At 41.1% G+C, this 27,487-nt stretch overlaps 1 long non-coding RNA gene across 9 annotated transcripts in view; it reads right to left on the bottom strand.

Moving 5' to 3' along the window:
- Window positions 1–27,487, bottom strand: part of LOC109026432 (uncharacterized) — a 253,648-nt gene that overhangs the window by 200,546 nt on the left and 25,615 nt on the right. For 7 of the 9 annotated variants that reach the window (XR_008678818.2, XR_008678817.2, XR_010133569.1 and 4 more), the window contains 3 exons: window positions 17,264–17,460; window positions 2,071–2,425; window positions 979–1,077 (listed from right to left, as the gene is read on the bottom strand). This is a non-coding gene — a long non-coding RNA (uncharacterized lncRNA). Of the gene's footprint in view, window positions 1–978; window positions 1,078–2,070; window positions 2,426–7,093; window positions 7,166–17,263; window positions 17,461–19,975; window positions 20,104–21,724; window positions 21,918–27,487 lie in introns of those variants that run through there. The other 2 variants (XR_010133568.1, XR_002005465.4) reach the window with 2 other exon arrangements.

Raw genomic sequence — 27,487 nt, 5'->3', positions numbered from 1 at the left:
TTTCTACGGGTGGTTTAATTATATTTTTCCCTCTCAGTCTGTTTTCTCCTTTCCCTGGCTCTCTGCTTTCTGCTTAGCTCTGCTGAAATGCAAATATAATCTCTCACCTCTCCCTCACAGGACATTGCCTACACAGCAAGTTCCTCTAACTTCGTGCTCCAAGACAGGTCTCTCCTCCAGAGCTGACGGTGGATTTACAGACCAAAGCATGTCCCCATGGAAATCTCACCTCCAGGGGCGTGCCTCGGAACTGCCATCCTCCAGGGGTGACCTAGGAACTCACACGCACCAGGACAGCACGTCGAAAGCATGACCACTTGGCTACTTTTACAACTGAACTCTGCACAGGAAGGTGCCAACTCAACTGCCTGGTAGGTAACTGACCAGAAGCAGCGGGACCCCTGCCCTTGCTCATTTCCTCCCTTACCCTATGAAAATGCCCACTTTTTGCAACAGAGGAGAAGCGGCACATTCAAAGGCGGGATGCTTTGTGCCCCTTCCCCCAAGCTAACTTTGGAATAAATTCACTTATTTTGGATCAGATTTCCCTCTTGTTAATTGGACTGTACGTGCAGTGAGCAAGTAACCTGCATTTCAGTTACAAATTACAGAAGACCTGGCCACTCAGAGTAGATAGCCTCATCTAGTTTCAGATCAGAGAGAGCAATGAAAGTTTCTGCTTTTTTAAAAAACAAACAAACAAAAAAACCTGGCTTGTCTTGAAACTAGGAGAATCAGGTATTCTACCCCTTTTTGGCATGACTTAAACTTACTACCAGTGTAAAGCCTTAACTCGTTCTCAGATACAAACAAGCTCTTAAGAGCAAAGGCTGCCTGAGCAGCTTATTGCACGGAGGAAGAAGGAGAAGACAAAAGATTATGTGAATATCATGCAAGTTGTAATGAAGAATAACAACAGGAAAGTGTTAATCGAAGATGTGATTTTCCCTATGTAATCAAGAATTTTGTCATGCTTACTCCATGAGGCAGGTAAGTACGGAGGAAGGTAACAGTGGCCAGAAGATTCCCTTTAGTAAACATCTCCTCAGGGATCTGTGAAGTCAGGAATCTCAGCTCCTGTTACAAATCAAAGGCCATTAATTACCATGGTGTCTGAAGTTGTCGGTAGCCCACCCCTTTAATTCCCACATAATCACGTCAATTATTGTGCTCATTGTATGTAGTTATTGCTTGTCTCCTCCCACAGAATGTAAGACCCATGACAGAAGAGACCATATCCATCTTCTTAGAAAAGTCCTTGACCTATAATACTCGTTCAAAAATGGTTATGGAATTGATGAATTCTATAACCTGAAAAAAAAGTTAATACTCTGTCTTCTGAAAAACAAAAACAACACAAAACAAGTGCATTATCTTCAATGGCCTGCAGTATAATAATATTAAAAACTGTAGCCTTATTTTCAAGGTCTTGAGGACCTGAATGATCTGTTCCAAATCTAGTATCCTCTGTTTCTTTCCAAATCTTTCTGTCTAGACATCCTGTGCTCCAGCCACAGAAAGTACTTTCATTCCCTCGGCTTATTCTTTTTTTTTTTTTTTTTTTCTTTTGAGAGGGAGTCAGTCTCTGTCGCCCAGGCTGGAGTGCAGTGGCGTGATCTCAGCTCACTGCAACCTCCACCTCCCAGGTTCAAGCGATTCTCCTGCCTCAGCCTCCTAAGTAGCTGGGACTACAAGCACGCACCACCACGCCCGGCTAATTTTTTGTATTTTTAGTAGAGACGGGGTTTCACCGTGTTAGCCAGGATGGTCTCGAACTCCTGACCTCGGGATCCACCCGCCTTGGCTTCCCAAAGTGCTGGGATTACAGGCGTGAGCCACCGTGCCTGGCCCAGGTTATTCTTTTAAACTGTTCAGACCATCTCACATTGCATCCTTTGCTCATGCACTGTTTTGCTCAATCTTTACCTTTTCTCTTCCATATCATCTTACAAGAACCACCCAGATGGTATGTTCTCACTGACGTTTCCACCATTCCCCTTAGAGTGAACCTCTCTCCTCTGATTTCCTGTGGTATATCACAACATGCATCTTAATCTTTCCCACACTTACTGCGTTTTATTACTCTCTCCTCCACCTAACTGGAAACTCTCATTGCGAAGAGAGAGATTTGGATATCCACCTTCCTGTTGACTTGCCCAGATGTCTATCATGGTGCCTTCCGTATCCCCGGAGGACGTTGAACATTGGCAGGCATGCCCAGCTGAAAGCTGATGCAGTGAGAACATTGGCAGGCATGCCTAGCTGAAAGCCGATGCACCGAGGCCTGCTCCATGCTAAGGCTGTAATTCTTCACCCTAAGAATCTTCATTCTGGTCTTCAAGTATTCAAGGTAAACAGTCAGTTGTAGGCAATAATGTTATGTGACTTCTTCTGTAATTCCTTCTTCTTTTGTATCTACTTTTGCCTGGGTGGGAGTGGGAGAAAGGGGTGTGAGAAACTCAGGTCCTGATGTCATGGTTTGCTCTTCCTTTTCAACATTCATAGACCCCAGGTCCCAGTGCCCAAGGAGTCTCTTTCTTTTATCTACTAATTATTAACTGGGGATGCAAAGCAGAATCTCCAGCTTGAGGCACCCAGACAGGTGTCTCCTGTCAGAGCTCCATTTCAATAGCACATGTTATGGTTTGAATATGTCTCCAAAAGTTTATGTGTTGGACACAGGAGTAAATTCATTATGGGGTGAGTGGGTTTGTTATAAAAGTGAGTTCAGCCTCCTCTTGCTGTGTGTCTTATGTGCTTTCTTGCACTGCCACCTGGCACCGTGGAAGAATGCGGTGAGAAGCCCCTCACCAGATGCTGGCCCCTAAATCCTGACCTTCTCAGCCTTCAGAACTGTGAGGAAGCAAATTTCTCTTTATTATAAATTACCCAGTCTGTGGCATTCTGATATAGCAGCGCGAAACAAAGACAGCACTCCTCTGTCTGAGCATCCACACTCTCCTCCCTGAATCCTGATGAGCATATTGTCTGTCCTCCCTCAGGCACAAGTGAAGCAGCCTACTCTGCGACACAATGACTCCTGGCCCTTTGGCATTAGGGAGGGAAACACGGAGCAGGGAACCCCTGAGTGTGCTGCTTCACAATGCACAATCCCCAGGTGCTGGGAAGGGCTGACAAGTAAGATCAGAGGGACAAATGAGAACATGGGGACAAGTTGTGAGATGAGGGACCTGTGACTCTGGAATTGTATTTCTGGGAAACTGCAAGGAAGGTGTGTGTGTGTGTGTGTGTGTGTGTGTGTAAGTATTTGAAAGAAAATAAAAATAGAGAGAGATTCAATCATACTAGTATCTCCAACTGCTTCTGAGTCTGTGACTAGACCAATGATAATAAATTATAAAGAACTACCATGCATTTATTTATTCAAGAAACATTTACTGAATACCTGCCCTCGTTCAAGTAAAAGACTTAATGGTAGGAAAGTCATATATTAAATAAATTCAATTTTTGTTACAAAGAAATACAAGACTGCCATTAGAAAATACACAGGGGACCTGATATGTCTGCTCTGTCGGGGAAGGTTCTCCCTAAATGTAAAGTTTAAGATGAAACCCGAGGGATAAGTAGCTGTTATGAGCGGGAGGATTAGAGGAACATTACAGTGTAGGGGAAATCTTTGTATCAAGAGACACTTTGAGGCCGGGCAAGGTGGCACATGCCTATAATCCCAGCACTTTGGGAGGCTGAGGCGGGTGGATCACCTAAGGTCAGGAGTTCGTAACCAGCCTGACTAACATGGTGAAACCCCATCTCCACTAAATACAAAAAAATTAGCTGGGTGTGGTGGTGCATGCCTGTAATCCGAGCTACTTGGGAGGCTGAGACAGGAGAATCCCTTGTACCTAGGAGGCAGAGGTTGCAGTGAGCCGAGATGGCGCCATTGCACTCCAGCCTGGGCAACAAGAGCAAAACTCCCTCTCAAAAAAAAAAAAAAAAGAAAGAAAAAGAAACATTTTGATCAACCACTAGAATTGTATTGTGGTTGGAGCAGAAAGTAAGAAGAGTGATAGGGCTACTGCGGTGGGTAGGACTGGAGCATGGAAGCTGTTCTGGAATGGACTTGGTCTGCATCCTCGAGGACATGGGGGCCAATAGAGAGGCTTAGCAGGGAAATGACAGGTGCAGGCTTGCATTTTTAAAGCTAAATCACTATAGCAAGGCAAGGGAGGCAAGAGGACAAAACTAAAATTATGTTTCAGAAGTTGAATAGCAACACCATGGCAGAGTGTGTGAACTGCAATGCCATTCAAGCCTATTTGCTTTACCATATTGTAAGTTATGTGTGTCCTTATATATATCAGATTAACAGTATGCTTGCTTGCTTGGCTGCAGTGCTAACCTCTGAAAACGTGTACTCAGCCTGCATCCATAATATGGCAGTGGCAAGGTGTTAACACAACTAGGTATAGGTGAAATGTTTTCTGAATTTTCCTCTTGTTTCCTCTCAAGATTGTGATCCAGCTTCCCTCATCTAATTTATTTGCTCCACTCATTCATATGAATGAGAAATCTTTATTTATTTTTTAAGCCTATACATGACTGATTATTTGTAGACTTAAGGAAACTGTCCCAGAAACTCTTCTGCTCAGTGTAAGGGTCAGATAACAGCTATGAAAACATTACTGACTGCAAAAAAGGTACATGTTTCCTGCCCAAGAGAAAGAGCATAGTGGCCCCAATTCAATCTCCTAATACAGCTATTAGAAAAAGAAGAATGAGTTTTCTGCTCAGAAAATATTCTTTCTTCTCAATAGCTCACTCCATGGCTAACTGTCCACTTTGTACAGCAAAAGTTAGTTCTGTCCAAGTATTTCAATTTGGCAGAACAGACTTTAAGGCCAAAATAATTTAGTAAAAAATTCACTAATCTTCCATTTCATAGCAGGGAATATTGAAGATCAATTGATAAAAAGAAACATTATAAACGTTAGGTAACCACTATCAGGAATTGAACTGTGTGATTTGTTAAGGGAATTCACATATGCCTTATTTCTTCTTATAAACTGAAATTCAACCACATCTCAGACTTAGAAAAATAGAATTTTAAAGATTATAAGATTTATAATAAATAGAAATTTCAGAATAGGAAATACAGAATCTTGAGATTGAAACAAATGAGCACTAGTCCAACACCATCTGATACTTCAGTCTTCTCACAGGCATTCTAATCAATTGGGAGTTTTTCCTGTGTTTAAGGATTTGAAGTGTCGGAGGTCTCAATAGTTTCAGAAAAGGACTTCTAGAGGGAGCTGCTGTCTTTTCAGTTACGCCCGAGATCAAGCGAATTGAGTCTACTTCCTCTGGACCTAACAGTCTCGTGGCACACCCCCAGCTCTCCACCTGGGCCACACTGGACACGGTAGTTACTTCTCGTTTCATCCTAGCTGTGCTCCTGCGCATGAAAACTTCATCTGCTCCCTGCAGCTTCCTTGATTTTGCCAGGCCTGACTTTTAACGCTTACTGTATAAGCAATTAACAGGATTTGAAAGGTCAATGGGAAACAGATCTTCAAGAGCATTCTCTGAATACCAGCACCCCGTGAAGCGGTTTTAAAATGTGCAGCATCGCCCTGGAGACACTCTGACCCCAGTCAATTATTAGGGGGATTATGAGAGTCCAAACAGCATTTATCAAACTGACAGAAAAAAATAAAATCCAAAACTAGTACATACCTTTTATAGCAAGTTATTTTAGTAGAAGAAGTTTTGCTTTTGAAAATATGGATGAAACTACAGGTTCATTTCTCTGCTTAGTCAGAATATGGAATAATAATGAAGGGGCCACTTTTTACAGAAGCTTTCCAATAGCCTCACTTCCTACTGCTCCTCCTTTTCACCCTGAGTCCTAAACTAACTCCAGAGATAAATTCCCAGCCCTGGGCAAGTAGTCTCCCAGAGGGTAGCACCGTTACAAGAAGATAGAACATATCATAGGCGCTTCCTCATAGTGTGGTCCTCGGGGACACCTGATGTGTGCCCTTAGTGTTGACTAAAAATTCCCCTTCCATCCTATAGCACCCTTAGCCTGGGGTTATTTCAAATTAGACCTGCTATTTTCCCAATTGAAAATGGAGTACCACCTGTAGACGCTTTTTTCTCTTGTTAGCATGGTATAATGATTTAATGAGAATCGCTGGGTTACAAATGCACAGATGACTTTCCTTTTATTCCTTTTTTCTATTTGATAAAATTATCTCAACAGAACGACACTAACACTTTTATTTCCTTTGGGGGGGAAAAGCGTGTCCTTCTACTGATCAGAATAGCTAACTTCAACTTTCCTTTGTCATCGTCCTGGTATCTCTTTAAGCTATGACAATCCAGTACATACCTGATACCCTCAGTAATTGTGATAAGTTGAATAGAAACAGTGCCTTCATCTCAAAAACTGTTTAACATTTTACTGTTCAATATATTCTACTACTCATGGGAGTACCAAGAAATAAGATTTTAGAAATCATTATCAGAAGAAAGATACTCATCAAATATATAATCATTCTTAAGGAGAAATAGTGGATTGATTTTTTTCTCATTTGAAGCATTGACTCTAGACTCATTTATAGCAAAATGATTTATTTATCATTGCTGAGCAGAGGAAATTGCTTTTTAAAAAATCAGCACTCTTTTATTTTCTAAAATAATCATGGTAGCACACAAGACACTAAGAACTTGCACTGTCACCTGAATTCTCTCTACCCTCCAAACCTGCCATTTCCCTGGGAGCCTTAAGATCAGCTTGAATTGACTTTCCCAAGAGTTGTTTTTCTGTCTTTTCCCTAATTTCCTGAGGTTTCTGTATGTATGCCTAAAAGCCAATAATTGTCTTGAACAGACCGACATAAAAATAAATGAGATGTCTAAAATTCATTTTTATCTCATAAATGTTACACCTTGTCAATTAAAACAAATATCCCTTTTCTGTGCCAAGAAAACATTTTCTGTTACATTCACAATCTGCTTCAACTGCCATCGGGTACAAGAAAAACCTCTAACAGATGGGAATTGGTAAATGGCAATTGCAGCTAGAGCTGACTATATGAATAACAAATGGAAGATGTATTCTGTGAGTTACCTTGGAAGGCAAATATGCTCATGAGGGCTTTGTACGATGTTGTGACATCGGTTCTGAGAATAAGATTGAGGCCTGCAAATCGAATCAAAGGAAATGTTATATATATGTAAATAGATATAATATATATATATACACACACACACACATACACATCCTGTGTGTATATATGGTGTGTATGTATGTACACACACCATATATGTATAGATATATGCACACATATATACGTATATATGTGTATATATGTATATGTGTGTGTGTATATGTGATGTGTATATATATCGCCCTTTATCTCACATTCCATAAAGTCATCAAGGTTGTCAAGACCTTTCTGTTGTTTTTAGAAATATTTTGTATAAGTAAAAAAGGTATGACAATGTTCAAAGCTGGAAGGATTATACAGTCATCCTAAATTTATGGGCTGCAACGTTCTTACATTAACCTTTAACCTCACTTTTCATGAGAAATGGACAGAAATATTTAGTTGGGTAAATGCAGTGATTATTCTCTTTCTAGGAGCATAAACTGCTGTAAACTTGGGGCCTAGAGAAAGGCTTAGATCGCAGTCATTCTCTTGGCTTTGATTCCGGATGTTTGTACAGACTCAGTAAAGTGAAGTCTCTGTCCTCTTTCGGGGCAAAACCATAGGATTGTCCATCTCTGCTTTTCATTCCTCCCCAAACCCGCTGCCTGCTGCTCCTCTGACACTTTTCTTTCGAGTCTTCCCAGCACTTGCTTAAGAATGCCAGTGGCAAGAGGCGTGCAGCCCATGAAGAACAGTCCTGGGTGAAAGCTGGGCTGGGGAAGGGGGGAAGAAAGCGCAGGTGGATTTCCTCCATGGCTTTTGCTTTTCCCCATTCACCTGTGCTTATGTAATCACAGCCTGGAGTTTTTAGGAATAAAGCAACTAGTTATCACTGCTGGTTACACGGGCTGGTCCCAACCTGAATTCTGTACTACCCTTTCAATGAGAGACGCAGGTATGGGAGAAGGGACTTGACAGGAGACGCAGGTTTACTTTTCTCCTAGGACCTTTTGTTTGTTTTCAGAAATTAAAAAAAAAACACAGAATAACCACAATCACATAAGATGTTTAAATTCAATATATGAGCATGCCATTATTTTCATTGATCTTTGAAACGGATTCAGTACATTCCTATGAAGCAATGGAACACAATTTGGGATGAAAATTTCTCCAAGTGAGATCCACATTATCATTATGGCTGTCAAGGATTTAGAAATTAGGTTGTTTGCTGATTACTCTTCAATCATTCAATCAACAAAAAGGTATGCTGGGAATATAATAAGTTTTCTTAACCTCAAATTGATGATGAACATCAGTTTGTTTTTTATTTTTTTGGTTTCGTACAACATCATAATTGAAGAGATCATCACAATCAAAGTATGTTTGCATTCAAAATCATCATCATCATCAACACTTAAAAATACTTTTTCAAACTTTATCATGCTTTTCTATCCATGCAGTACCCATGTATGCTGAGTCACACAGATAACTAAACAGAGACCCTGATTTTCCCTATCGTCTCCCTGTGCTGAGTCACACAGATTAACTACACAGAGACCCTGATTTTCCCTATCGTCTCCCCATGCTGAGTCACACAGATTAACTACACAGAGACCCTGATTTTCCCTATCATCTCCCTTGTGTTTTGTTTTTCAGTTTCTTCCCTTGAACAAGTCTCCTTCTATTCCCAGGGGCCCCCTGTCCTCATGCTGTTTCCTGACTCCCCAGATGCCCTCTGTGTGCCTTGTCCCATCTCTCTGTGCCCCTCACGGGGTATTGCCCAGTGGCTCAGCAGATAATGCTAAACCAACCTGTGCTTTGTAGAGCTTCATAAATGTGCAACCTTGCTCAATTGTATGGTGCTTATGGCCCAAGTGAACATTTTTAGGAACCTCCTTACATTCGTATGGTATGTTTCTACCACCCCATCTGGGAATGATCTGTAAGACAGAGTAGGTAATATTCTTTATCTAGCATCCTCCCCCATGTACAGCATAGGTGCACCTGCTCACACACCTCGCAAGAACACTTAACTATAGGCCATAGGAAAACTTTAATTCGTAGAAATATAGATACGTATTATAAAGATTCCATGTGTTGATTACATGTAGACAATAACATGCCCATAAATCACGTCTCCATTTTGAAGTGACCTAGCAGCACTGCTCAAGATCATCAACCGACAGAGTCTTCCTTGTCCTTGGTACCTTATCCACAGGCCTCTGATCTGCTCCATGACTTAGGCATCCTACTCTTCACAACTTCTGAAAATGTTTTGCTGATGGTCCCCTGGAGCTCATGCTCAATTGTCCTTTGTCTGTGAATGTTGTTTCCTCACTTTCCTAAAGTTAGGCAGGAGCAAAAAGCACTTTAATCTTAGGCTAGAAAATAACTAAATGCCTACTACCTCATTTTTTCTTCTCTTTGCATCCCAAAACCAGACAGACAAAAACCCAGCCTACAGATTATGTGTTCTTTTCTTTGTTTCTTTTAAGTTTGTTTTTCAAACCCAATGTCACTGCTCCCACTTGCAATCTGCCCAGCACTATTTTACCAGAAAATTCCTTACGTGTAGATTGATAAAGACATTGTGGCTGGGCGCGGTGGCTCATGCCTGTAATCCCAGCACTTTGGGAGGCCGAGGCAGGCGGATCACCTGAGATTGGGAGTTCGAGACCAGCCTGACCAACATGGAGAAACCCCGTCTCTACTAAAAATACAAAATTAGCCGGGGCTGGTGACACATGCCTGTAATCCCAGCTACTCGGGAGGCTGAGGCAGGAGAATCACTTGAACCCAGGAGGCAGAGGTTGCAGTGAGCCAAGATCACGCCATTGCACCGGAGCCTGGGCGACAGAGCGAAACTCTGTCTCAAAAAAAAGAAGACATTGTGCTATTCTCCCCAATAAATTCCTGTTATTCTAACAAGGGCTTTCTTGAAATACATACCTTGAAACATGGAGGAGTGTCACTAATGGTGGAAGTTAGATATCACTTCCAGATAATGGGGGGATGTTAGCTATCACTTCCAGATAATGGGGGGATGTTAGCTATCACTTCCAGATAATGGGTGGAAGTTAGATATTCACTTCCAGATAATGGGGGGATGTTAGCTATCAGTTCCAGATAATGGGGGGATGTTAGCTATCAGTTCCAGATAATGGGGGGATGTTAGCTATCAGTTCCAGATAATGGGGGGATGTTAGCTATCACTTCCAGATAATGGGGGGTTGTTAGCTGTCACTTCCAGATAATGGGGGGGGATGTTAGATATTCACTTCCAGATAATGGGTGGATGTTAGATAACACTTCCAGATAATGGGGGGATGTTAGATATTCACTTGCAGATAATGGGGGGATGTTAGCTATCACTTCCAGATAATGGGGAGGATGTTAGGTATCACTTCCAGATAATGGGTGGATGTTAGATATCACTTCCAGATAATGGGGTGATGTTAGATAACACTTCCAGATAATGGGGGGATGTTAGATATTCACTTCCAGATAATGGGGGGATGTTAGCTATCACTTCCAGATAATGGGGGGATGTTAGCTATCACTTCCAGATAATGGGGGGATGTTAGATATCACTCCAGATAATGGGGGGGATGTTAGGTAACACTTCCAGATAATGGGGAGATGTTATTCACTTCCGGATAATGGGGGATGTCAGATAACACTTCCGGATAATGGGGATGTTAGATATCACTTCCGGATAATGGGGGAGTTAGATAACACTTCCGGATAATGGGGGATGTTAGATATTCACTCCCGGATAATGGGGTGATGTTAGATAACACTTCCGGATAATGGGGGATGTAAGATATCACTCCCGGATAATGGGGTGATGTTAGATAACACTTCCAGATAATGGGGGGATGTTAGATATTCACTTCTGGTTAATGGGGGATGTTAGCTGTCACTTCCAGATAATGGGTGGATGTTAGATATCACTTCCAGATAATGGGGGGATGTTAGATATCACTTCCAGATAATGGGCAGATGTTAGACATCACTTCCAAATAATGGGGTGATGTTAGATAACACTTCCAGATAATGGGGGTATGTTAGATATTCACTTCTGGATAATGGGGGGATGTTAGCTATCACTTCCAGATAATGGGGGGATGTTAGCTATCACTTCCAGATAATGGGGGGATGTTAGATATCACTTCCAGATAATGGGGGGATGTTAGCTATCACTTCCAGATAATGGGGGGAAGTTAGATATTCACTTCCAGATAATGGGGGGATGTTAGCTATCACTTCCAGATAATGGGGGAAGTTAGATATTCACTTCCAGATAATGGGTGGATGTTAGATATCACTTTCAGATAATGGTGGGGATTTTAGATGTCACTTCCAGATAATGGAGGGATGTTAGATATCACTTCCAGAACACGACCCCTCCAGTGAGGCTGCATCTAACCCTCCCCTGCCCAGCGTCTAGCCATGGCTCCCTCTGAACCTTCACCTACAGAATTCTCCTGAATGGGAAATTTATTGACACCTATTATAAAGATTCCACGTGTTGATTACATGTAGACAAGAACATTCCCATAAATCACATCTCCATTTTTAAGTGACCTAGCAGCATTCTCTCTCTTTCTCTTATGTCCATAATATTTATTAAAGATAGCAACCATAGGCCGGGCGCGGTGGCTCACGCCTGTAATCCCAGCACTTTGGGAGGCCAAGGTGGGCGGATCACGAGGTCAGGAGATCGAGACCATCCTGGCTAACATGGTGAAACCCCATCTCTACTAAAAATATAAAAAATTAGCCAGGCGTGCTGGCGGGCGCCTGTAGTCCCAGCTACGTGGGAGGATGAGGCAGGAGAATGGCGTGAACCCGGGAGGCGGAGCTTGCAGTGAGCCGAGATCGCGCCATTGCACTCTAACCTGGGCAACAGAGCGAGACTCTGTCTCAAAAAAAAAAAAAAAAAAAAAAAGATGGCAACCATATTCCTCTGTAACATCACATAATCATTTTGGTTGCTGTTGTGGTTTAAAATCCACTTTTATAACAATCCTTTAAACTAATATATAAATATTACCAATATATAAATATATAATGTAAATAATATGATATAATATAACAATATCAAAGAGAGAGAGAGACGTCCCTCTGTATCCATGTGGAATTGGTTCCAGGACCTCCTGCTAATATCAAAATCCGTGGATGCTCAAGACCCTGATATAAAATGGCATAGTATTTGCATATAACCTATGCACATCCCCTTGTATATTTTAAATCATCCTTAGATTACTTATAATACCTAATACAAGTGAACGCTATGTAAATAGTTCTTATACTGCGTTGTTTAGGGAATACTGACCAAAAAGGTCTATAGATATTCAGTAAGGATGAATTCTTTTTTTACAAACTGACATTATTAGCAAAGAAAATAAACTTTTTACACCAAAAAAGAGTATTTTTCACCACACAAATAAAAGATGGTATATATGTGTGTGTGTATATATGGTGTGTATATGTATATATGCACGCACACACCATATATATACCAAATATATGCACCATAGATATACCAAATACATATATACACACACTATATATATGCACCATATATATACACCATATATATTTATATTTATATTTATATATATACACATATATATATGGTGAGGATATACAAATCCTTCCATATAAGGCTAGTCAGTAAATCTCAACAATTAAAAAGGTCATTTTCAATGGCCGATTAATCACAGAACAATTTAAAAACTATATAAAATTAAACCTACACACATATTAGAAATACAGTCCAATTCACTTATATACCCAACACACTTTAAAGTGGACACAGAAAAATGTTATTTACTGGCTTTAAAAAATATGTATTAAACTCATGTACTATTGTTTAAAGAGTACCCACAAAATTCTCACCTCAATGTTTCTTTGTAAAAGAAGTGGAAATCTATAATCCAAAGACCCTTTTCAAAAATGAGCTACTGATAAACGCAATGGATTTATAACTTCTGTAACATTTCATTCATGTTGTGAATTTTCTTGAGCATTATATTATAATTAACTTGCAGATGCATTTTTAAAAAATATTTTTATCCTTGGTTGGTTGAATCCATGGATGCAGAACCCGTGGATATGGAGGGCCGACTGTATCTTTTTCACTACAGAATATGAACCTGTTAAATTTAATCGCTATTTGAGGCAGAGAGATACCTTCACACCTTCAAATCACACTGTGCAGGTGGCCACCTGACTTACCTATATGCTCAAGCACTACACAGAAAGTGCTTCTACTGAGAAGGCAACATAATGAATTCTAATATGAAAATGCACAGCCACTTAATTATAATAGTCATATTTATATTCGCCATATACCCTAAGAAAACTGACACAATAGAAATATAAACTGACATATTCCAGGGCCCCACACACGCTGGTCTTTGTATATTGTCAGTTTCACGGAAACAGCAGAAATGGATGAATAATGTAAAACTTTGCCGGATTTTTTAAGAGCATGACGTAGAAGGATCGCGTAGTGCTTGTGTCTCTCGTGTCCAGTTAGGAAAACAAAACCAGTTCTAAGCATTTCAAACACATTGGATTTGAACATTGGTTTTAAACGTCACAAAAAGCCAGGCAGGAACAAGAAGGGGATGAGGCTCCCCAGAGACTGGTACCTGAGGAACTGCTGTTCATAACTGCTGTTCATAACTGCAGGATGCCACAACCACCCCATGAGCCAAAAACAACCCCAAAGAGCAATGGTGTAGCCCCAAGTCCATGCGGCTGTGGGCTGAGGAGGCTGGAGTCCTTCTTTAGCCACTGCCGGGTGCAATGAGCACTGCCGCTGCCACTGCACAGGAAGCCAGGAGCTCACACTCCTGACACAGCAAGAGCCAGGGCCCAGGAGTACTGGTGCTTACAAAGCTGTCAGAGCAGCAGCTGCTGCTGCTGCCATTGGAACTGTGCCACCTTAGAGGGAACCCGGGCTTGCATCCACTTGTCACTGTGGTTACTGCTGCCAAGGGCACCACCAGGAAAAACAATGACTAAAAATATGGATTTGCCCTTTCTCCCACCTTCCCATTTCTTGCCAGTGCCTCCCATTATCAAAATCTTATTAAATATCAGTCAGAAGGGAGTGTGGAAAATGTAGCTTGCAGATATCCAGTCCCCTGTGATACAGAAAAGAGCACAGAAGGGGGGTGCGCACAGACAGACAAATCACTGACCTGGCGCTGTGGGTGTGGAGCTCTGTAAGTAGACAGCTCTGTAAGAAGCCTGCCTGGACACAGGTCCCTCTCCTCAGATTCCAACTCATCTCACTACCAGATGCTTTTTCTATTTCTGTGCTCCTTACTCTTCCCTCTCTCTCTCCTCTCTCTCTCCTTTTGCTACCATTCTCTATCCCTGAATCCACCTAGATTTCCACTCTTTTTTTTTTTTTTTTTGAGACAGAGTCACTCTGTCGCCCAGGCTGGAGTGCAGTGGCACTATCTCGGCTTGTTGCAAGCTCTGCCTCCCGGGTTCAAGCAATTCTCCTGCCTCAGCCTCCCGAGTGTTAACTGGGATTACAGGTGCCCACAACCACGCCCGGCTAATTTTTTGTATTTTCAGTAGAGATGGTGTTTCACCGTGTTAGCCAGGATGGTCTCAATCTCCTGACCTCGTGATCCACCCACCTCAGCCTCCCAAAGTGCTGGGATTACAGGCGTAAGCCACCACACCCGGCTGGATTTCCACTCTTGTTCAGGAACTATGTCAACCACTCTAAGACACCTGGAGGCCCGATGGCCACTTGCCACGTTTTCTCTTACTCCGTTGTCACGAAAGTGTGTGGATCCTCATAGAAACTGTAGCTTTTTTACTTTATCCGGTTGGTTCCCTCACAAGAAATCCACCTTATTATAGTAAGAAAACTGGAATTGGAGATCAAAGACTGGCTCTAGTATCATATCCACTGATCATGTGTAATATTAACTTGGGAAAATCTTTTCATATTTTGAGCATCAGTTTCTTTATGTGTAAGATCAAGGAGTTGACTGTGAGATCTAAATTTTTTTCCCACTCAATGTTATGAGGGTTTGTAAAATTCAGTTGTTTAAAATACCTGATTACTGTCTCATTAATTTTAAAAAAACTTTTCACAACTAAGTCTATAATGAGGTATTGCTCCTCACCCTTGAGGGCATTAGCTGCAGGGGTCTGCCCATAGACCCTGACCCAAACGACAGGCGAATAAAACGTACACTGACACAGATATTCTGCTTTGCCAGTCCTGCTGAGTGTCCGACCGCCTGCACACCAAGAGTGGTTTGTCACTGTGGCTGGCCCTGAGCAGCTCACACTCCAGGCATTTATTTGGTATACAATTAACAACAGAAGCTCTGAGTCAACACACTTGTGGATAATTAACATGGTTAAGAGAGTAGTTCTAGGAATGATTAAAGCTCAGGTACCGAGGTCTAAGGTAAATACCATTAGGGGGCAATATCCCTAGTCAACCTCCCTGCAAGTGGGCCATCTGGCTCAAAGGTTAGTTAATGGAGGTAGGGTAAACAGACTTAAGTGGGGAAGCCTCTGTTGTCCCTAGTATTTACCCTAAGACCTAATGCTCTAAGGTAAGAACCGGCTGCCTCAGCCTGTTCAATTATTACAAGCTATGTAATCTTTCAGCCTTCCAAAAGGTTTGTGACTATTCCCTATAACCTTCCCTAGTATTTCCCTTTAATATTTCTGCCACCATCTGAGTGAATCCCAACACTACAACATATAAGAAGAAAAAACAGAGGCCGAGACCAAGAATAAAAACTATAAACCCATCATATGATCAAATACATGCTTAGAGTCCAAACCATGGTGCAAAATATCCTGAGTTTCCTCATGTTCTCTCTCGCTCCACTAAAAGTCTACTGTTACGGCCACAGAGGACCCGTCTCTCTGGGCTCCCACATTCTTTCCTCCCTACCTTACAGTTCCTAAGTCTCTTTGGCCTTTTACCCTTACCATAAGATTTCACGTTTTTCCTTTTCTGTCCATCTCAGAAGGGTTGTCCTTCAGTTTCACCTGGGCTTCCCCTTGGAAGGCCTAGTGAATGGTCTCAGGTGATTGTGTCCGGAGGATAAGGGGAGTATGACAGCCACCTGCCCTTTCTTTTAGGGCTTATAGGAACACATCTACCAAGCAAGGGACTTCTTGCCAATGTGGAACATACCTTATAGCACAACCTCAGGGCATTATTATTTCTCTGGCTCTTTCCTCATCTTTTCAAAAACTTTATGTATTAGCTTACATTTCTATGACTCATGATGCAAAAGAACAGGTCATGTTAGAAGAGGAAAAGGGTGAGAAGAAATTCTGACCTACCTCAGTACACAAGGTGAATAGGATTAACTACATCATAAACTGTAAAAGTCAGAACAACAGACGTCGAAAGTTTTCTTTCTAAATGCATAGCACAAGTAAGGCGGGGGGAGAACAAATTTGTTTCCTTAACTCTTTGGCCTGGAAGCCGTACATTTCAGCACACATGGTTATGTCATTTTTTTCTCTTGATGGTAAATGAATGCTTCAATAAAATATATAACTCAAGGGAGTTGAGAAAAGGAAATTAAGACTGTTAGAAAAGGACATTAATATTTACTGGTAACACTGAAATCAGAATTATATATTAAAATGAAGTTTCTAAACTAATTTCCATATTTGACTAGAACAAAAACAGCTTCTTTGCAAGACAATACCACACATTTCCAGAGCTCGTCCAGGATTCATAACAGCTGCATGTTTTGTTGTTTAGAATCAGTATTTTGGTCACTGTGTAAATCAATACTTTAAAAAATTGTTTCTATTAAGCAACATAATAAAACAAGTGCTCATTTTTTTTTGCATATCCAAAGGCCTTGAGGAATTTTAAGCAAAAATAGAAGGAAGGAAAATTATAATAAACAATGGCAATATGTTCATTTCACATATTCTGAGGTCCACCTGTTTAAATGTTTCCAAAGCCATTAAACACATCTGTTATTTTTTTCCCTTAGATAAACAAATTATATGAAAAAGTAAATATACGGTTTCTAAAGCCAGTTCAGATAGGATTTTTGGGCACTTTACCTCCCTGTGTGCTTCATTTTCATCCTCTATAAGAATAGGTTTCTCTTATTTACCTCTCTGAGTCCTGTGAAGTGTTCTTGGTCCACGTAATGCAAGGACAAGGCACAGAGCCATCCCTCAGTTGATAATGGGCGTGATCATTAGAGCGGCAGCAGCAGGTGGGGGTGGTTCTCCATGCGGGCATTCATGCATATTTCCTCTTTTCATATCTTCAATCTTGTGGAGTCTCAACAGGCTGCAGCTTCTCTCACTAGAATATTCAAAAGAGCATTTAAAATTAGGAGATGGTCTCTAACGTGCCTTGTAGCTCTAATATTCTGGGAATCTTTGAGGCTGTATCCTATACATTGTTATTTTTGTTTTATTTCTATATAACTATTACCTGTCTTCTACCTGTAAAGATATTCCACAATCAGGAACACATCGCTTTTTTAGGTATAAAGCAAGACTCCTGAATGGCATTCTTGCATTAGCATTTATAAGCGTCACCTTGATACTAATCGCGTTAAACTTCTGTGGGGAACGTTCTATTTAATATCACTGTATCATCTACATGGGACTCTGTTCTATGGGCAGCTTCTCTTCTGAAGAAGACATTGCAGAGCAGTTATTATTTCACTTTGTCCCTCCCCTCAAGAAAGAAGACCTGGCCCGGCATGGTGGCTCACGCCTATAATCCTAGCATTTTGGGAGGCCATGGCAGGCGGATTACTTGAGGCCAGGAGTTCAAAACCAGCCTGGCCAACATGATGAAACCCTGCTCTGCTAAAAATACAAAAGAAATTAGCCGGGCATGGCGGCGGGCACCTGTAATCTCAGCTACTTAGGAGGCCGAGGCAGGAGAATCACTTGAACCCAGGAGGCGGAAGTTGCAGTGAGCCAAGATGGCGCCACTGCACTCCAGCCTGGGCAATAAGAGGGAGACTATGTCTCAAAAAAAAAAAAAAGACCTACTCTAACCAGCATTAGTGAGAAATGGGTATTTTACTGAATATATCTTAAAGAAACATGAATGATAGTGAATGATAGAAGGGTACAACACTAATAACACAGCAATTCACCTCCCTTCAAAAATAAAACTACCCATTAGATATTATATCGGTCTGGACCCTCTGAGAAGCTGATATCAGCACAGGATTAAACATGCAAGGATGTTATTAAGAAAACTACTGTAAAAGGAAACGGTGAAGGAGCCAGAGGGGTCTGCGAGAAAACATCTTAGGCTGCTTTCCAGTCTATGGAAGGTTCAGCAAAGCTACTGGAAGTCCATGAGTCAACCTCAGCCATCAGAGGAGCTCATGGCTCCCAGGACAGGCATCCCTGCTTCCAATTCAGTCATTGGCTGGAGAGCAGCCCATGGGAATGTGGTTACAGCACAAGTGCACGATGGATTTCAGCTCAGTGGCCAGGCTCTTGGTCACTAACTCCTCTGTCAGTGGAGATCTACAGGGTGTAGTCTCTTGGCCAAATCTCTCTTCCCAAACTCTGTTCTGGTATCCAATGCAAATTCCACCCACTGTCCCACTGAACTGCCCTTTAGTCCAGTATTTCAAACATCACACACTCAAGAATTCTCCCTTCAGAGCTTTTCTGTTTTCTTTTCTTTTCTTTTTCTTTCTTTCTTTCTTTTTTTTTTTTTTTTTTGACAGAGTCTCGCTCTGTCACCCAGGCTGGAGTGCAGTGGCACCATGTCAGCTCACGGCAACTTCTGCCTCCCGGGTTCAAGTGATTCTCCTGCCTCAGCCTCCCAAGTAGCTGGGATTGCAGGTGCCCGCCACCACGCCCAGCTAATTTTTGTATTTTTAGTAGAGATGGGGTTTCACCATGTTGGTCAGTCTGGTCTCGAACTCCTGACCTCACTATCTGCCCGCCTCGACCTCCCAAAGTGCTGGGATTACATGCATGAGCCACTGCGCCCAGACCCCTTCAGAGCTTTTCTACACCTGTTCCTTTCGCTTGTCTCTTCTACAGGCGTATCCAAAGTTGCATCATCCATCATTATTCTCGGGCATATTAAAGGCGTGACTTTGCTTGCCCTCAGGAAATTAAACATCTGTCAGTCACCAGGAGTCACAATCCACAGAAGACAGTGAGTAGGAGGATGCCACAGAACCCATCGTGTTTCCTGCCGTATTAAAGCAGGGCTGTGCTGTCATCAACCCGCGATGTGCCATTTATTATGCAGCACCCCATCATCTGGCTTCTGTCTCAACCAACATACTGAAACTGCTTCATAAAGTCATCAGTGTATTTTTAATTGCCAAGTTGATTGGACATTTCACAGCCATTATTCCTGACTTTTATAAGCATTTGACATGACTGATCATTCATTTCTTGAAATTCTGTTTTTCCCAGACGGCCGTGATAAACACTCTGAACATTGTTCTTGCGCTTTCACGGCTATCCCATTTCTTTTTTTTCTAATGCCTTTTGTTCCTCCCCATTCCTTGAGTATGGGTGTTCCCCAGACCTGCTGCTTCAGTCGTGTGGTCTAAATACATACTTTCCCTAGGAACTGTATTCTCTAATGTAGAAGAATAATGTTCCTTTACTTATGTATGTTGTATTGATCAAGCTTTTAGTATGACAACATGTACTATATTAAGTTCTGAGGATAATATCACAGGGAAAAATCTCTGGCTTTAAGGAATATATTGTCCAATGGGAGAAACATAAAAGCAAACAAGCAATTACAAGGCAATGAACTACTGTGATGATGGGGATGTACAGGGTTCAGGGCACACACAGGAGGATAGCTAACTTACACTTGGGAAATTAGAGAAGATTCTCATAGGAAAAAAATCACCAACGTGTCATCATAATAATAACAGAAGCAGTAGGGCATTCCAAGCCAAGACAGCACCGTGCTTGAGGAGCTGTAATTCAGCTACATAGTTCAGTAGATCAGCTATTGAATCAAGGACAATAGGAGAGGTTGAGTCACACAGATGCTGAACAATCAAGCTACTGGGATGAAGGACATTGTGTGCACCACTGCAGCCTTTGGTTCTCACGCTGACCAGCCGTGAGGATTCACAGACAGACTTCAAAGAAGAGCATGACTTAATGTTTCAGAAGGTTTTTGGAAGTTCACTCCATACAAAAGAAGTATTAGAAGTAGGATATACAATTAGCAATCAGCACCCACGGGCTCTGCATCCATGGATTCAACCACGTGCAGATTGAAAAGGCAGTTAGGCCTGTGATCATTGCATCTCTACTGAAAAATGTACAGACTTGATGTTATTCCCCAAACAATACAGTAAAACAACTGTTTCCATAGCATTTACATCACGTTAGGTATTATAGGCAGTCTAGAGATGGTTTAAGTACACGGAGTATGTGTGTCGGTGACATGCAAACAAGACAACGTTTTGTATAAGGGACTTGAGCATCTGTGGATTTTGGTAAAAAAATTCATGGGGTTCCTGGAAGCAATCCCTAGCAGCTACCAAGGGATGACTGAATTTGAGGTAAGAACAATATCTAAGAACTCTCCAGCTCAGTGTGATAAAATATTACTTAAGCCTACTATGTACCAAGCGCTTTAAAGTGCTGAGTGTTAAAGGCTTGCTTAAGAGAAATGTGTATAGTAAAATCCCATTAAATCAAAGCCAAACATCAAAGAAAAACAAAAAAGAACTCTAATGTTCTTTTAAGTATGTATGTAACCTATGTTTATACATGTGGTATTATTCTGGAGTAAACTACTGTAACTGGGCTGGGTATGGTGGCTCGGGCCCGTAATCCCGGCACGTTGGGAGGCCAGGGCGGGTGGATCACGAGGTCAAGAGATCGAGACCATCCAGGCCAACATGGTGAAACCTGGTCTCTACTAAAAACACAAAAATTATCTGTGTGTGGTGGTGCACACCTGTAGTCCCAGCTACTGGGGAGGCTGAGGCAGGAGAATCGCTTGAACCTGGGAGGTGAAGGTTGCAGTGAGCTGAGATGGTGCTGTTGCACTCCAGCCTGGCTGACAGAGTGAGACTCCATCTCAAAAAAAAAACTGCTGTAACTCAGTTACCCAAACCAAAAATGCTTCACTCTTTAGTTTCCTCTTCCTCATATCCAGTTATCCCCTCTGTTCCAATTCTAAAGGAGCCCTTGTATACGCTTATTTTTCTATCTGCATTGCCACTGTCCCAATCTACACCACCACCACCTCTTGCCTAACCTCTGCCATTAGTGTCTTAACTTGCTCTTGGGTTTCTGTGCTTCTTCCCCTATGATCTCTTCTCCACCTGGCAGACAGAATAATCTTCATGTGAGTGAGTCCGACTGTATCATTCCGCACCTGAAATCCTCCAATGACTTCTCACTGCATTTAAGATGAAGTGAAACTCTGTCCCACGCCCTATAAGGCCTCATGTAATCTGACCCCACACACTTCTTTACTCTCTTCTTATGCTGTTCTGCTCCACCCACTTCCCCAACTATATTCACTCAATGATTCAGCAGTTTTTAGAATAGGCTGTGATATTCTCACATATTTCTATCTATAAGATACATACTTTTCACCGCCTCCACCGTTACCACCCTGATCCATAACACCACCATTTCGTGACTGGCTACTCAGTTTCTTATCTGGGCTTCCTGCTTCTGTTTTTCCGTACAGCAGCCAAAGTGACTCTGTCAAAATATAAACCAAATTATGTTGCTCTCCTGCTAAAATCCTTCAATAGCATCTCATCACATTTAAAATAAAATTCAATACCCTGACCCTAATTACCCAAACCTCACATACCTAACAGGCTCCTCCCTAGCCTCCGCTTCCTCCTGTGGCCCCCATTCCACCTCGCCGCAGCCACCTGGACTCCCCACTGTTCTTCCAACATAGCAATGCACCTAAGATCCCCACTGCTCCCCTGCCAGGAGCCCTCTGTCCTGAGACATCTTCAGGGCTCTTGCCTTCATGTCAATTTTCTAGTCAAATAGCATCTCCTTAAAAAGACCTTCCCTGGCCACCCCCACATCCTTACACTTCCCCTAGTCATTTCCTTTTTTTAAAAAAAAGACCTTTATTGAGGCTGGGCGTGGTGGCTCTCGCCTGTAATCTCAGCACTTTGGGAGGCTGTGGCGGGCGGATTACTTGAGGACAGGAGATCAAGACCAGCTTGGCCAACATGGTAAAATCCCATCTCTACTAAAAATACAAAAATTAGCCAAGCGCAGTGACGCACACCTGTAGTCCCAGCTACTTGGGAGGCCGAGGCAGGAGAATTGCTTGAACCCGGGAGGCAGAGGTTGCAGTGAGCCGAGATCGTGCCACTGCACTCCAGCCTGGGCACAGAGCAAGATGCTGTCTCAAAAAGAAATAAAATAAAATAAAATAAAAAGACCTTTATTGAGATATAATTTACATATCATAAAATTCATCTAATTTTCAATTCAATGATTTTAGTATGATTCAATGATTTTAGTAAACTTGCTTAGTCTGCAACCATCACCATAATCCAGTTTTAGAACATTTCCATCTTTCCAGTAAGTTCCCTCAGGCCAGTCAGCAGTGAATCCCCATTCCCTCTCTCAGCCCTGGGTAAATTAAACTGACCCAGTGGTCTCATAGATATTTTTTGATAAATATAGGAATTGACCCTTCTAATCTTAAAGCTTGAAACTTATATTTGTTTAATCTGAGTTCCTCCCTCAGAAAATGACCATCAGGTCTCTCAAAAAAAAGTATCAAACAACTGAAACTCACCAGATCATCACATCCGGACAATGAGATGCCAGACCCCTCATTCACCATGATGGCTTCCTTGCCTCTCCCTAGTTCCTGTTTTCTTACACAGTTGCATTTTTTTTCCCTGTTATATAAACTCCTGGTTTTAGCGCGTCAGGGAGGTGGATTTGAGAGTGAGTTTCCATCTCCTCAGCTGCAGCACCTGTTTAAAGATTCTTCCTTGGCAATACTCGTCGTCTCAATCATTGGCTTTCTGTGCAGCGAGTAGCAGGACCTTGACCGAACCCCTGGTGTTTCGGTAACATAAACACTAATCTACCTTCTTTTTCCATAGATTTGCCTTTTCTAAACATCCCGTATAAACAGAATGGTTAAAATATGTGGTCTTTGAAACCTGTCTTCTTGATATATTATACTTAAAATAATGCGTTCAACTAATTCTATTGAACATTCACTCTGTGCCATATATATAGTAATATTACATAATATAATCCCATGCTCTAGTGAGGAGAATAGAGTGAGCAAATCATCATACAAACAATGGCAAATTTCATGGAAGTTTCATGATGCTCTGGGAGCATGGCTGGGAGTGGGGAAGGCTTGCCTGTGGAGCAGTATTTGACTGTGACTGAAGAATAGCAGTTAGCTAGGCAAAGGGCAAGTGTTTCAGACAGAGGGGTCAGGACATGCCTAATAATAGAAGGGAGTGTGTTTAACACGACTGCTGGAGAAAGTACTTGGCTGGAGCTCTGAGAGGGAATGAAGGACGATGGAGACAAGGCTTTCCCATCACTTTCTATCCCTGTACGTATGTTATTTCACTATTCTCTCAAAAGTTATCACTAGCTGACATTGCAGTGTGTATATACTGTTTGCATCCTTCATTACAACATAAACTTCTTGAGGGTATAAACTTTGATTTGTTTTATTACTATTATTCCAATATTTAGAAGAGGGTCTGACATAATAAGCATTCAATAAATACTTGTTGAATGAAAAAATCGAATAAGAGATTGGGGAGCCCTAATAATTAACACATTAAGAATGCAGACACTTGTTAATTAGAATAAATTAAATAGCTTCAGAGAGCCATCTTACGCAACATCTTAATACACCTAAGCTATGTTCAGATGAGAGGAATTCAGTGAAATAATGAATTTGGGGGGAAAATACTAGCAGATTTACTTTTTAACTAATAATAGACTGGAAATATTTAAAGTATAATGAACTACTTAACATTGTTATATGTTAATAACTTCTTTAAATTGATCAATGATTTTTGTTAGTGATATCTTTTGAATACTATACTTATTTCATTCTTTTTTGACCTCATAGATTAATTTCATAAATGCAATCAGCTGAATGTAACTTAATAAAGATGTGGCTTCCAACATTTAAATGTTGTCAGGAAGAAAAACAATGACTTTCTCAGTTATTTTCATAAAACAAGATGACTTTCTGTGGAGTAATTCTGATAAGAGAATAAGTACAGGGTGAATAAAATATGCTAGAAACATGTATCTATTTCAAAAGTATATTTAAATAGGATTTTTTTAATAATAGGCCACATTTTAGGTCCATGGATTTCAATACACTTTTTCTTTAGAAAAAAATCAAATTTTTATGACTTCATTTAGTTTTAATAAAAATATTTCATTTAATAAAATTATATTGTATAAGGTCATTCATACTATATTGATGATTGCTCCAATTATGAAACCTAGCCAAATTTAGACAGGTTTCAAATAAATCAGTGCTTTTAAAAAAGTAAGCCCCAATTGTACATTGTGTTATAAACTGAAAGTCTTATGTTATGGAAACAAAGATGTTACTTCTCAAAAACAATGTAATTATCATTTCAAGGTGGCAAGTCAATCTAGAAATCAGATTCCATTGAGATGCTGTAAAAGTTCTGCTTATCACAAAATAAGTCAACAGATTCAAAATCGTCTCTAAACAACAGATCGATAAAAATGCCTAAAAATATCATTTGATTTATTCCAAAGTATTTCCTGAGGACGTTCTTTTCAGGAAAGGCTGCTTGCTTTAGGATTCCAAACAAACAAAGCCCAGAAGCTTCCTGGAAAGCCCTGAAGGTGCTCCTGGAAGAATGTGCTCTCCGCAGCTGTGTAAACAATGATGTTGATGCAGAATTGGAAATGCCCATTTTTGAAAGGGACCTGCAACCAACCATTTGAAACCAGCACGTTCCCTGATATTCCCACTAAATGTCTAGTCAGTAAATGTTAGTAAGAAAAATATTTTCCTCCAAAGGACAAGTTAGAGCTTTGTATAGTGTCAGTAGTTAAAAGTTTTTCTGTATAACCGCAAATCATATCGTCCCCAACTATCAAATCTATTTTTACCCCTTAGGGTCATTCAGGAAGAAAAATAAGCTCACCTTGGGGACGGACTAGTCACTGGAGGTAAAGAAGAGAATGGAATCTAGGGTGGCTCTTAGACTTACAGCTTGTATTTATATGAGACCATGCATGGTAAATACGGTTTTATTTAAGTGGCATGTGTTATAGTTGTCAAATTTGTAGAAACATACAGATTGATGCATTATAATTATTCTGCCTTTAAACAAAGTGCTTAATACCACATTTAAATTGCAAATGTTGACTTCAATAGAATCTCCTGATGTTAATAAAATATTAGAAACTCTATCAAATATAATTCTTATGATTATGATAATACAGTTTTTCAGAGGCCAAATTTTCTTCAGTTCCAAGAATCCTACAGTACATGTATGAGGAATATTTCTATCTTAATAGATACCTTTGTATCCAGCAGTAGAAAAGTATCCACATGCCACTTTGCAGTAAGTATAAAATAAAAATATAAAGATGCAAACACTTCACACAATGCAATATCCTTCCTTGATTTTTTGTGAAGAAAACTATACATGTGTTTGTGGACTAGCTGTGTATATAATCAGGTCCTAAAATTAACAGAAAACAAAAGAACTGAGGTGCAAACAGGGAAAAGGGAAAACAGACAATGCAAGAAAAAGTTGAGGATGACAGACAGCAGGGAAGGCTGTCCAAAGTGACACAAAAGTGATAGCATGGCTCAGTGAGAATGCTGAGAACTTCAGACTTTAAAAACAGAGAAAGCCTCTTCTGAAAGTATACAACTTGAGTATCTCTGAGAGTGTGTGGGTGAATGTGTTTGTGTGTCATGATTGTGAATGAGGAGAGTTCACACACAAAAATTTGAAATTAATTGTTCCTAAAGTATGTATTAGCCTGCTATTGCTGCCATAATAAATTAACACAACACCTATTTATTATCTCATAGGTTCCATGAGTTGGAAGTCTGAGTACAGCATGGCTTGACTGGGTTCTCTATATAGGGGCACACAAGGTGCAAGTCAAGCTGTCAGCTGGCCTGGGCTCTTCTTTGGAGCCTCTGAGGGAGAACCTGCTTCCAGGCTCATTTAGATTGTTGGCAGAATTCAGCTCCATGTTGCTACAGGAGTGAGTGTCCTCACGATTTTGCCAGCTATTGGCTCAGCTTTTGAAGCCACCCATATTCCATGGCTTTTGGCCCCCTTTATCTTAAATGCCAGTAATGACATCTCCAACCTTTTCACTTATAATCTCTGATTTTCTCTTCTACCCTCCTCTTCCGATGTTTAAAGAGCTCATGAGATTAGATCCAGCTCACCTGCATAATCTAGGTTAATCTCCCTATCTTAAAGTCAACTGAGGAGTAACATTAATTACATCTGCAAAGCCTCTTTGCCACGTAACATAACAGGATGTAACGCTAGGTGGCTGAGATCACGAGGACCAAAGTTCTGCCTACCACGAGGTAGCAATACAATATGTTAAAGATAAATCAGCACGTTGGTCAAAGGATGCAAAATGCCATCTAGACAGTAGGGACAGGTCTAAGAGATCTATTGTACCCCATGGTGATATACTTTAAAATTGCTGAAAGAGTAGGCTTTAAGTGGTCTCACCACAGACAAAAAATAAGTATGCGTTTAGCTAGATTTATCCATTTCACAATATATATGTATTTCAAAACCTCATGTTAGGCCAGGTGCAGCGGTTCACATCTGTAATCCCAGGGCTTTTGGGAGGCCAAGGCAGGAGGATTGCTGAGCCCAGGAGTTTGAGACCAGCCTGGGAAATATAGGGAGACTTCTATAAGAGGGCTCTACAAATAAATAAATAAATAATCCAGGCACGGTGGTGCATGCCTGGATGGCCCCAGCTGCTTGGAAGGTTGAGACAGGAGAATCGCTTAAGCCCAGCAAGCAGAGGCTGCAGTGGGCGGAGATCATGCCACTGCACTCCAGCCCCATTGACAGAGCAAGACTCTGTCTCAAAATAAAAAAAAAAAAAAAAAAAGGAAACACCACACACTGTGTTGAATGCCATAAATGATACAATTATTTGTCAATTGCAGTAAATAAAGCACATGTGTATTAAAAAAAAAGACAAATCAACAGTGCAACAGAAGTGACTAAGAAGGGACACAAACATAGAGGCAAGGTAGGACAGTGAATAAGAAAGGGAAAAAGCAAGACTGACCTGGACTCAAGTGCTGCCTGGGCCACTTATTATCCATGGGACTC

The sequence above is a fragment of the Gorilla gorilla genome, chromosome 3, assembly GCF_029281585.2.
Source record: "Gorilla gorilla gorilla isolate KB3781 chromosome 3, NHGRI_mGorGor1-v2.1_pri, whole genome shotgun sequence".
In the NCBI taxonomy this organism is placed as follows: Eukaryota; Metazoa; Chordata; class Mammalia; order Primates; family Hominidae; genus Gorilla; species Gorilla gorilla.
The sequence above is the reverse complement of the archived record's forward strand: the minus strand, read 5'-3'. Positions and strand labels throughout refer to the sequence as shown.